Below are 9,362 nucleotides of genomic sequence, written 5' to 3' on the forward strand. Positions count from 1 at the left end.
GATCATACATATGTGATTGCTGTGAATAAATGATAATTGTGTATGAGTTATGATGTAAACATGTTATCTACTGACTATTTGGATATCATGTTCTTATTTATGTTTGAGTTAATATCTCATGAAGTTATATCATGCTAACTAGATTGATTGTGAAGAAAAGATATCCTCACCTGAAATACAATAAGGTACGAGTTTGCTTATGTTGTGCTTGACTGTTTGATTATGTTGTCTAGTTAATTTATTTAACATGGTACATTGCAAGTTGGTTGAATGTTTGATGAATTTTATAATATGAGTATGTGTTCAAATGATCTTGTTTTAAGATGATTATACTAACACATATGTGTTGAAACAGTTGATATGTACTTGAATGTAGTTGACAGTTGTAGCATTATGTCTAATGACTATGAGTCGACTATGGGTTATGACATGATTATTTGTAAAAGTTGATTTCAAATTGATAGATATGATTGTCTTGATAGCTGGAACATGTGGTTAGCATGTGTGAGCAGTGGTAAGGTAACATGATAGGTACTATCTTGACAAGGTAACGCTTAATGTGTTTTAAAACTAATAGTTAGGTGATGTGACAATACATAGTAAGCCTCGATTACAATCATGTAAAAAGGTAAAAGGAAGGAATTGGACAAGAATTTCTTTGGCTAGGTTTGGAAACCCTAGTTCCAAACGAATGAGTGCTTCGCATACAGGAAATATTCTTGACCTTAATATTGTTTGACATTATGTGGATATGTGCTAGATTCATGAACATGTACTTGACAGATATGTTAGCTAGTTTCTAGTTATAGGTGGGTCTGTCAAGGAATTGGAGTTCCATGAGAGATGGCATGGATGTGTTTAGTTGCAAGGCACCATACTTGGCACAACAATGTAAGGTAACCGGTGTATTGTTATGTTTAGTTATGCACTGACATTATGTGTTTATGGAAGTATGATGTGGGGAGTTGCATGGCAAGAGAGATCGCCATGAATCTTGAAGAAGTCTCTGGTTGAGATTTCCTTGGGAACCATGGAGACTGAGTCATGGTGTTCATGGTTAGTCTTGTGCTTTTGTTCTTTAGCGATTGTCGCATTTTATTTTCAATTTTGCGTGCGTTTGGTGCATAACTATGACACTTTATTGCGGTATCTTGTTGTTATTGGTTTTCTTTTTGGTTGTTTCTTGTCATTGTCTTTTTTGCTTTGAGCCTTGGGAATTGTTTGGGAAAGAGGAAAGTTAATGGAGTTTGGGAAGATCTGTGTGGTACCCAAAAGGTAATGTAAGACTCACATGAAACTTTGTGCATGAGTAAATGCAGTGGAAGGTAAGACTATGACAATCGGTTGGACTAGTTGGTCCATAGTGGTAAATAGATGGTGGAAGTATAAACATGTGAAAGGTAACTAGAAAAGGTAAAGTAAATGTATCTGAGGTGTCAGATTCCTTGGCTACATTGGGAATGATTGTTCTCAATGTTGTGCATGAACAAGGAAGTTTTCTAACCTAGACCTTATAATATCTAGCAATTTTGTTGTGATCATGATGCTGATGTTTATATGTATACATGTATATATGTATGTATATCATTTTTTGACCTGACCATGATTGTTTTATGATAATGTTTATGTATATATATGCATGTATCCATGTATCTATATCACTATTTGACAAGGTCATCAGAAATCGTCCTTGTGGAGGAATGATTGCTTACATAAGCGAATGACAGGAAGATGTTCCTGGCTATGAGGAATCAAGTGGGAAGAGTAGTCATGACAAATCTATGAGGTTAGTATCATGTGTTTATGAGTTGATATTATTTGAGTGTATTATGTCTATGTTATGGACAGGTTATATTCAGGGATACAATAGCGAAATGAAAGCAATGTGTTTTGTGACATGCTAGACAAACACGGATAAGACATTGGAAGCAAGGTTTCTTGGTAAATATAGTGTGGTTGTCGATGTGTGGTACTATTGTTGTGCATATGTTTTTTATGTTGTACATGTTGCATCGATGATGTGTGCACATGTGATGTTTTGTATATACAGTGTGTGTACATGTTGTTTATGCAATGTTATGTACAAGATGGTACATATAGTGTTGTGCGAGTGTTGCATATGCAGTGTTGTATACATATTGTACAATGTTCATGATGTATATGTAGCATGTGTGCATATGGTGCTCTGTGCATGTTAGATATGTAGTGATATGTACAGGATGTGTTGCATGCATGTTGTACATGTGGCACTATGTACATATGGTGTTTTGTGCATGATTGTACAGGTGGTGCTGTGTGCATGTGGTGTTGTGTACATGTGGTACAAGTGGCATTATGTATAGGTGATTATGTGTACATGTCATGCATGTGGCACTGTGTACATATGGTGTCACATACATGTCATATGTGTGGTACTGTGTACATGTGGTATTGTGTGTGTGTTGTACAGTGGTACAGTGTACATGTGGCGTTATGTACACTTTGTGTAGGTGGTTTCGTGTACGTGTGATGTTATGTACACATTGTGCAAGTGGTTGTAGTGTAAATGTGGTACAGTGTACATGTGGTAAATATGGTACTGGTATAGATGCATGTATTGCATGGTGTTGTATGACATGTGTAGCTATATGTATGTGATGCACACTATGTGTATGTGCACACAGTTTAGGAGAAGGCATTGGGTGTTTGTCTGGTGTGGAAACCGATCCATAGTGCGTACAGAATAAAGACAAAGGTAGAAGCTAAGGATTGATGAAAGGATAAGTATCAACATTTTATTTTAGCTATATCATGAAAGTGATTTATGATTATGGTATATGATGATTATATGTGATCTATGATTATGGTTTATGATGGTTACATGTGATTCATGATGTTGATCTATGATGGTTGTGTTTTGAGCTAACCTAATGTGATATGTTTATACATGACAATTTGATCAAAGATGTTAGTTTGACTTGTTGTGACACAGAGTAAATAGGATTGCAATTATAGCTTATTGCTGAGCTACCAATGAGGTATCATTTGTGGTTATTTAATTTTATTTGAATTTAATGGAAATTATGTGCTTAGAACAAGAATGCTTGAACATGCCTGGTTGGGTGGTTGAAATCGACTTCAAGAATTGGCAGCAGCAACAAAAGAAATTGGAACATGCAACAATATGCTAGTAGAGTACTTCAAGAGCAGGGCCATTGTGGGACACTGGTACCCAATAGTATTGATTGATTTCCATGAGAATTCTATGACCAATATGATGATTGAGGCAGGTATATGCCTTGGTTGTTTGATCTTCTGATGCGAGGAAGCCTTGCCAAGGGATGGATTGCCTGAGATAGGGGACGTTGGGGAACTTGGAAGGTGAGTGACTGCACGGAAGGGGTGAGCGGATTTCTCGATGGAATGTGTAGCAGAGAAGGGAAGGTTGCAGATATATTGGTTTTTGTCATTAGTATTGCCCGACAGCAGCAGATGCACATTGGGATTGCGCCCTGGAACAATGAGACGGTAAAATTTTTCTGAGGGGACAAGCGGCGTAAGATTGTAGCGCTGGATATTGGACGTGTTTTATTGTGGTAGTGGATTATGGACTTCCTAGGCAGGAGGTGAATCTTGGTATTACTTTGAGGGTGGAGGTTTGAGCCTCTAGACTCCCTTGTTGATTGATAAGAGCATCGTATCCTTTATTTTCTGGTTTAGAAAATGTACATATGTGTATAGGGGTTATTGTAAATATAGTAATGAGTTGTGTTATAAAGCTCGAGTATGCAGTATGATTGTTATTTGGTCATGTTGTCATGACATTTTTCTTTTGAGTAGGTCTTTCATTGTAAATACTGCAACAAGATAAGTTATAAAGCTTCATGGGCAGTATGTTTTCTTTTAGTGGTCTTCCTGAGGTCTTGGTGTGGTTTAACACCGAGGATGGTGTTCCCCAACGAGGAGGGTTTTGTAACAACCCCAGTGAAAATTTCATGTAATAATGTAAATAAAGGCAAAAATAAGACCATAGGTAAGGGACACGTATTCCAAGCTTAATGTTGGGCAAAGATATCTTAGGATGCATCACTCGATATGTGTTTTGGTTAAGGAAAATTGGCAAAAGCTAAGGCAAAGGCATTAAAAGGAAAAAAGGTTTTTTTGGCACATTTATTCATGAAAATAAATGAAATTAGGAGAAAAGTAAGGTGAAAGGTCACAAGTTGCATGTGAGGAGGAAAATAAAGGAATATAATGGAAAATGAAAAAATTAGAGGCCTCATGCATAAAAAGGCTTCTGAGGATTAGTTCATGGCTTTTCTCAAGTTCAAGTTCGGATCTCTCTCATTATTCTCTCTCTCTCTCTCTCTCGCTCTTGGTCACTTAGAGTTTTCTTGGAGCACTCTAGCTTTAGATCAAGGAAGGAAAAGAAATCAAAGGGAAAGGAAGGAAAGAAAGGATCAAGGAAGAAGAGTAGGATCAAGCAGCTTCAGCAGGAATACTTGCAGGTAAAATTTTGCATGTGTGATTTCCTAGCTGGTTTGGACATGCACGGCTTTGCATGTAGGTGTATGGCTCTATTGTTGTCGGTGGCATGGTTTTTCCGGGTTATGAAAGTGGTTTTAAGCCTAGCCTTGCATTTTTTTCGATGCCATGGTGTTGGGATGTTTATTTCAGTTTTGAGATTTGGTTTGTTAGATGGATTTCAGAATCCGGGGCGGAGGTGGTCTCAAATTCCATTCCCGAAGGCCTGGAAGTACCTTAACTAGTTTTGGCGAGATACACGGTAAAGCCTAAGGGCGATGTCTCAGTTTAGGGATCAGTGATCCAGGTTTGGATTGCAGTAAAGTCTGAGAGACAAGGAAACAGAAAATTCCTCAAGGATAGTGATGGATTCTGGATAGAATTCTAAGTTTTGTTTAGTCGTGATCAGAGCACTGGTTTTGGTGTGATCATGGTTTGATTAGGGTGGAGGTGGTTGAACCTTTGTATTCCCTTGGTTGTTCTTGTATTTTTTGCTCTATGAGATCCCACGTTTATGCTTGGAATATGGCATGAGGGTGACTGGTCGAAAGAGAGATTTGGTTCAGCCATGTCTATGGTTAGGTGGTACGTGGAAGTCCCAAACCTGGTCGAATTTGCCTATGATTAATAAAATCTAACTTCTCTTACTTTTGCACTAATTTGTATGTGGATTTAATGGTTGTGTTATCTCTGATATTTACGTGGTTTTAATCTAGTTATAAGCATGGTTAAATGACTAGTTCACATCATGGTTATTTCGTGTATTTACTTGTACTATTAAATGGATGCATGTAAGACCTAATTGATGATGTAGTAGTTCAATGGAGAAGGAGGTGATCCTTGTGGTTATGTTTCATAAGGTTTTTTAGTCATTTATGCTATGTCTTGTATCCTAGACCTATAGGTTGCATTTATGCCAAGTGTTTGACTTAATGTTAGTCCCGGTTAGGGATGCTCAGGCCTAGTGCTGAGGTTGATTTTGATTGATCAACATTGTTATCATGTCCTTAATGAATTCTAAAGGTTGTAGCAAGTTCTGGGCAGAGTTTTGGATTATGGGCTAGAAAAATGGCTTAAATCCCGAGGTCGATGGAAAAAACTGGAAATTTTGGTCTACAGTCGCTGGCAGGCAGGCCTCTGAGAGCGACTCTAGGTTTCTGATTGCTCCCTTTCCCATAGCATGAGAGTGGCTATGGCCTAAGAGATCTAGAACAACAATGGGACCTAGGGATAGGTTGTCTGAGTGGTTGACTTGTCTCCTAAGGAGTTTGTTGATGATTTTTGATGATTATGCGTGATGTTCCGTCGATTCCACTTCCTTAAGGATAGATAGAAGGTCGAATCTGATCATAGTAGCCTCTCGTCTCATGTTTACCCCAGTTTTCATGGTTACTTTGGGTAGACCTGGGAGGGGGTGTTACAATTTAATAAACTTCACCATTGTTTAAGATTATTATTATTATTATTAACAATAATTATGTTGATAGGTGTATCTATTTCAGAATTGGGCTTACAAGATTTTAATTCTATTAGGAGGGAAAATTAAGTGTAGAGTTTAGATTTGAAGTTGAGGAATATTCTTAGTCAAATACAAAAATTGATGGTTGAGATTATCTTGCACATTTTTTTTATTCCATTTTGATTTTAAATATCTTTCACATGCCTTTCCATTCCCATTCTCCTCCATGTTCCCTACTGAAATTCCCTCCACATTGTTGATCGATAGGCCTCCTAAAATGAAACACTCTTCAACTTCAATTAAACATTATTGCCTTTTAATATTAATGATTAATATTAATAATAAGACATAGTCAACCACATTAGTCAAACATAGAAAAACATAGTAAAAAAAGGTAAACATTAGTTAAACATAGTCAACAATAATAGTGAATCAAGGTCTCCATGGCCAATGATGGCCACCCATGAGCAATCATGCTCCTCCAAAGTCAACAATGGCCAACCATGGTCAACCATGACTAACAATGAGTAACAATGCTCAACCAAGGTCAAACATGGCCAACCATGATCAATCATGATCAACCAAGGTCATCCAAGATCAACATGGTTAGAATGGTCAACCATGGGGTATGAAATGAAGAATTAGTCATTATTTGCATAAAAGGCATCAATGCTCACCTATTATGGAGAAAATGATGTCCAATAAGAACAACTACATTGGAAATAGTACATAAATCTATCCAATGTGCCATTTTTCCAAACATTTTCCGAATGTGTCGTACTGTGACATTACAGTGATCCAGGTTTGGATTGCAGTAAAGTCTGAGAGACAAGGAGACAGAAAATTCCTCAAGGATAGTGATGGATTCTGGATGGAATTCTAAGTTTTGTTCAGTTGTGATCAAAGCACCGGTTTTGGTGTGATCACGGTTTGATGAGGGTGGAGGTGGTTGAACCTTTGTATTCCCTTGGTTGTTCTTGGATTTTTTGTTATATGAGATCCCACGTTTATGCTTGGAATATGGCATGAGGGTGATTGGTCGAAAGAGAGATTTGGTTCAGCCATGTCTATGGTTGGGTTGGCCTATGTAGATGGTTAGGGTTACGAGATTTAGGTATGAGTCGACTTACTATGTTACATTTTGTTGTACTAATCTAGACCGATCATACATATGTGATTGCTATGCATAAATGATAATTGTGTATGAGTTATGATGTAAACATGTTATCTAGTGACTATTTGGATATCGTGATCTTATTTATGTTTGAGTAAATATCTCATGAAGTTATATCATGCTAAATAGATTGATTGTGAAGAAAAGATATCCTCACCTGAAATACAGTAAGGTACGAGTTTGCTTATGTTGTATATTTGGTGCTTGACTGTTTGATTATATTGTCTAGTTAATTTATTTAACATGGTACGTTGCAAGTTGGTTGAATGTTTGATGAATTGTATAATATGAATATGTGTTCAAATGATCCTTTTTTAAGATGATTATACTAACACATATGTGTTGAGACAGTTGATATGTACTTGAATGTAGTTGACAGTTGTAGCATTATGTCTAATGACTATGAGTCAACTATGGGTTATGACATGATTATTTGTAAAAGTTGATTTCAAATTGGTAGATATGATTGTCTTGATAGCTGGAACATGTGGTTAGCATGTGTGAGCAGTGGCAGGGTAACATGATAGGTACTATCTTGACAAGGTAACACTTAATGTGTTTTAAAACTAATAGCTGGGTGATGTGACAATACATAGTAAGCCTCGATTACAATCATGTAAAAAGGTAAAAGGAAGGAATTGGAAAAGAATTTATTTGGCTAGGTTTGGAAACCCTAGTTCCAAACGAATGAGTGTTTCGCATACAATAAATATTCTTGACCTTAATATTGTTTGACATTATGTGGATATGTGCTAGATTCATGAACATGTACTTGACAGATATGTTAGCAAGTTTCTAATTATAGGTGGGTCTGTCAAGGAATTGGAGTTCCATGAGAGATGGCATGGATGTGTTTAGTTGCAAGGCACCATACTTGGCACAACAATGTAAGGTAACCGATGTATTGTTATGTTTAGTTATGCAATGACATTATGTGTTTATGGAAGTATGATGTGGGGAGTTGCATGGCAAGAGAGATCGCCATGAATCTTGAAGAAGTCTCTGGTTGAGATTTCCTTGGGAACCATGGGGACTGAGTCATGATGTTCGTGGTTAGTCTTGTGCTTTTGGTCTTTAGTGATTGTTGCATTTTATTTTCAATTTTGCGTGTGTCTGGTGCATAACTATGACACTTTATTGCGGTATCGTGTTGTTATTGGTTTTCATGGTTTTCTTTTTGGTTGTTTCTTGGTATTGTCTTTTTTGCTTTGAGCCTTGCGAATTGTTTGGGAAAGAGGAAAGTTAATGGAGTTTTGGGAGAGCTGTGTGGTACCCAAATGGTAATGTAAGACTCATATGAAGCTTTGTGCATGAGTAAATGCAGTGGAAGGTAAGAATATGACAATCGGTTGGACTAGTTGGTCCATAGTGGTAAACAGACGATGGAAGTATAGACATGTGAAAGGTAACTAGAAAAGGTAAAGTAAATGTATCTGAGGTGTCAGATGCCTTGGCTACATTGGGAATGATTGTTCTCAATGTTGTGCATGAACAAGGAAGTTTTCTAACCTAGACCTTATAATATTTGGCAATTTTGTTGTGATCATGATGCTGATGTTTATATGTATACATGTATGTATGTATATCATTGTTTGACATGACCATGATTGTTTTATGATAATGTTTATGTATATATATGCATGTATCCATGTATCTATGTCACTATTTGACAAGGTCATCAGAAATCGTCCTTGTGGAGGAATGATTCCTTACATAAGCGAATGACAGGAAGATGTTCCTAGCTATGAGGAATCAAGTGGGAAGAGTAGTCATGACAAATCTATGAGGTCGGTATCTTGTGTTTTTTAGTTGATATTACTTGAGTGTATTATGTCTATCTTATGGACAGGGTATATCGAGGGATACAATAGCCAAATGAAAGCAGTGTGTTTTGTGACATGCTGGACAAACACGAATACGACACTTGAAGCAAGGTTTCTTGGTTAATATAGTGTGGTTGTCGATGTGTGGTACTATTGTTGTGCATATGTTTTATATGTTGTACATGTTGCAACGATGATGTGTGCAAATGTGGTGATTTGTATATATAGTGTGTGTACATGTTGTTTATGCAATGTTATGTACAATATGGTACATATAGTGTTGTGCGAGTGTTGCATATGTAGTGTTGTATACATATTGTACACTGTGCATGATGTATATATAGTGTGTGTGCATATGGTGTTTTGTGTATGTTAGATATGTAGTGATATGTACAGGTTGTGT

This window comes from Pinus tabuliformis, chromosome 1_1, assembly GCF_031772625.1.
Source record: "Pinus tabuliformis cultivar Carrire ecotype Pingquan chromosome 1_1, CPIR1, whole genome shotgun sequence".
Lineage (NCBI taxonomy): Eukaryota > Viridiplantae > Streptophyta > Pinopsida > Pinales > Pinaceae > Pinus > Pinus tabuliformis.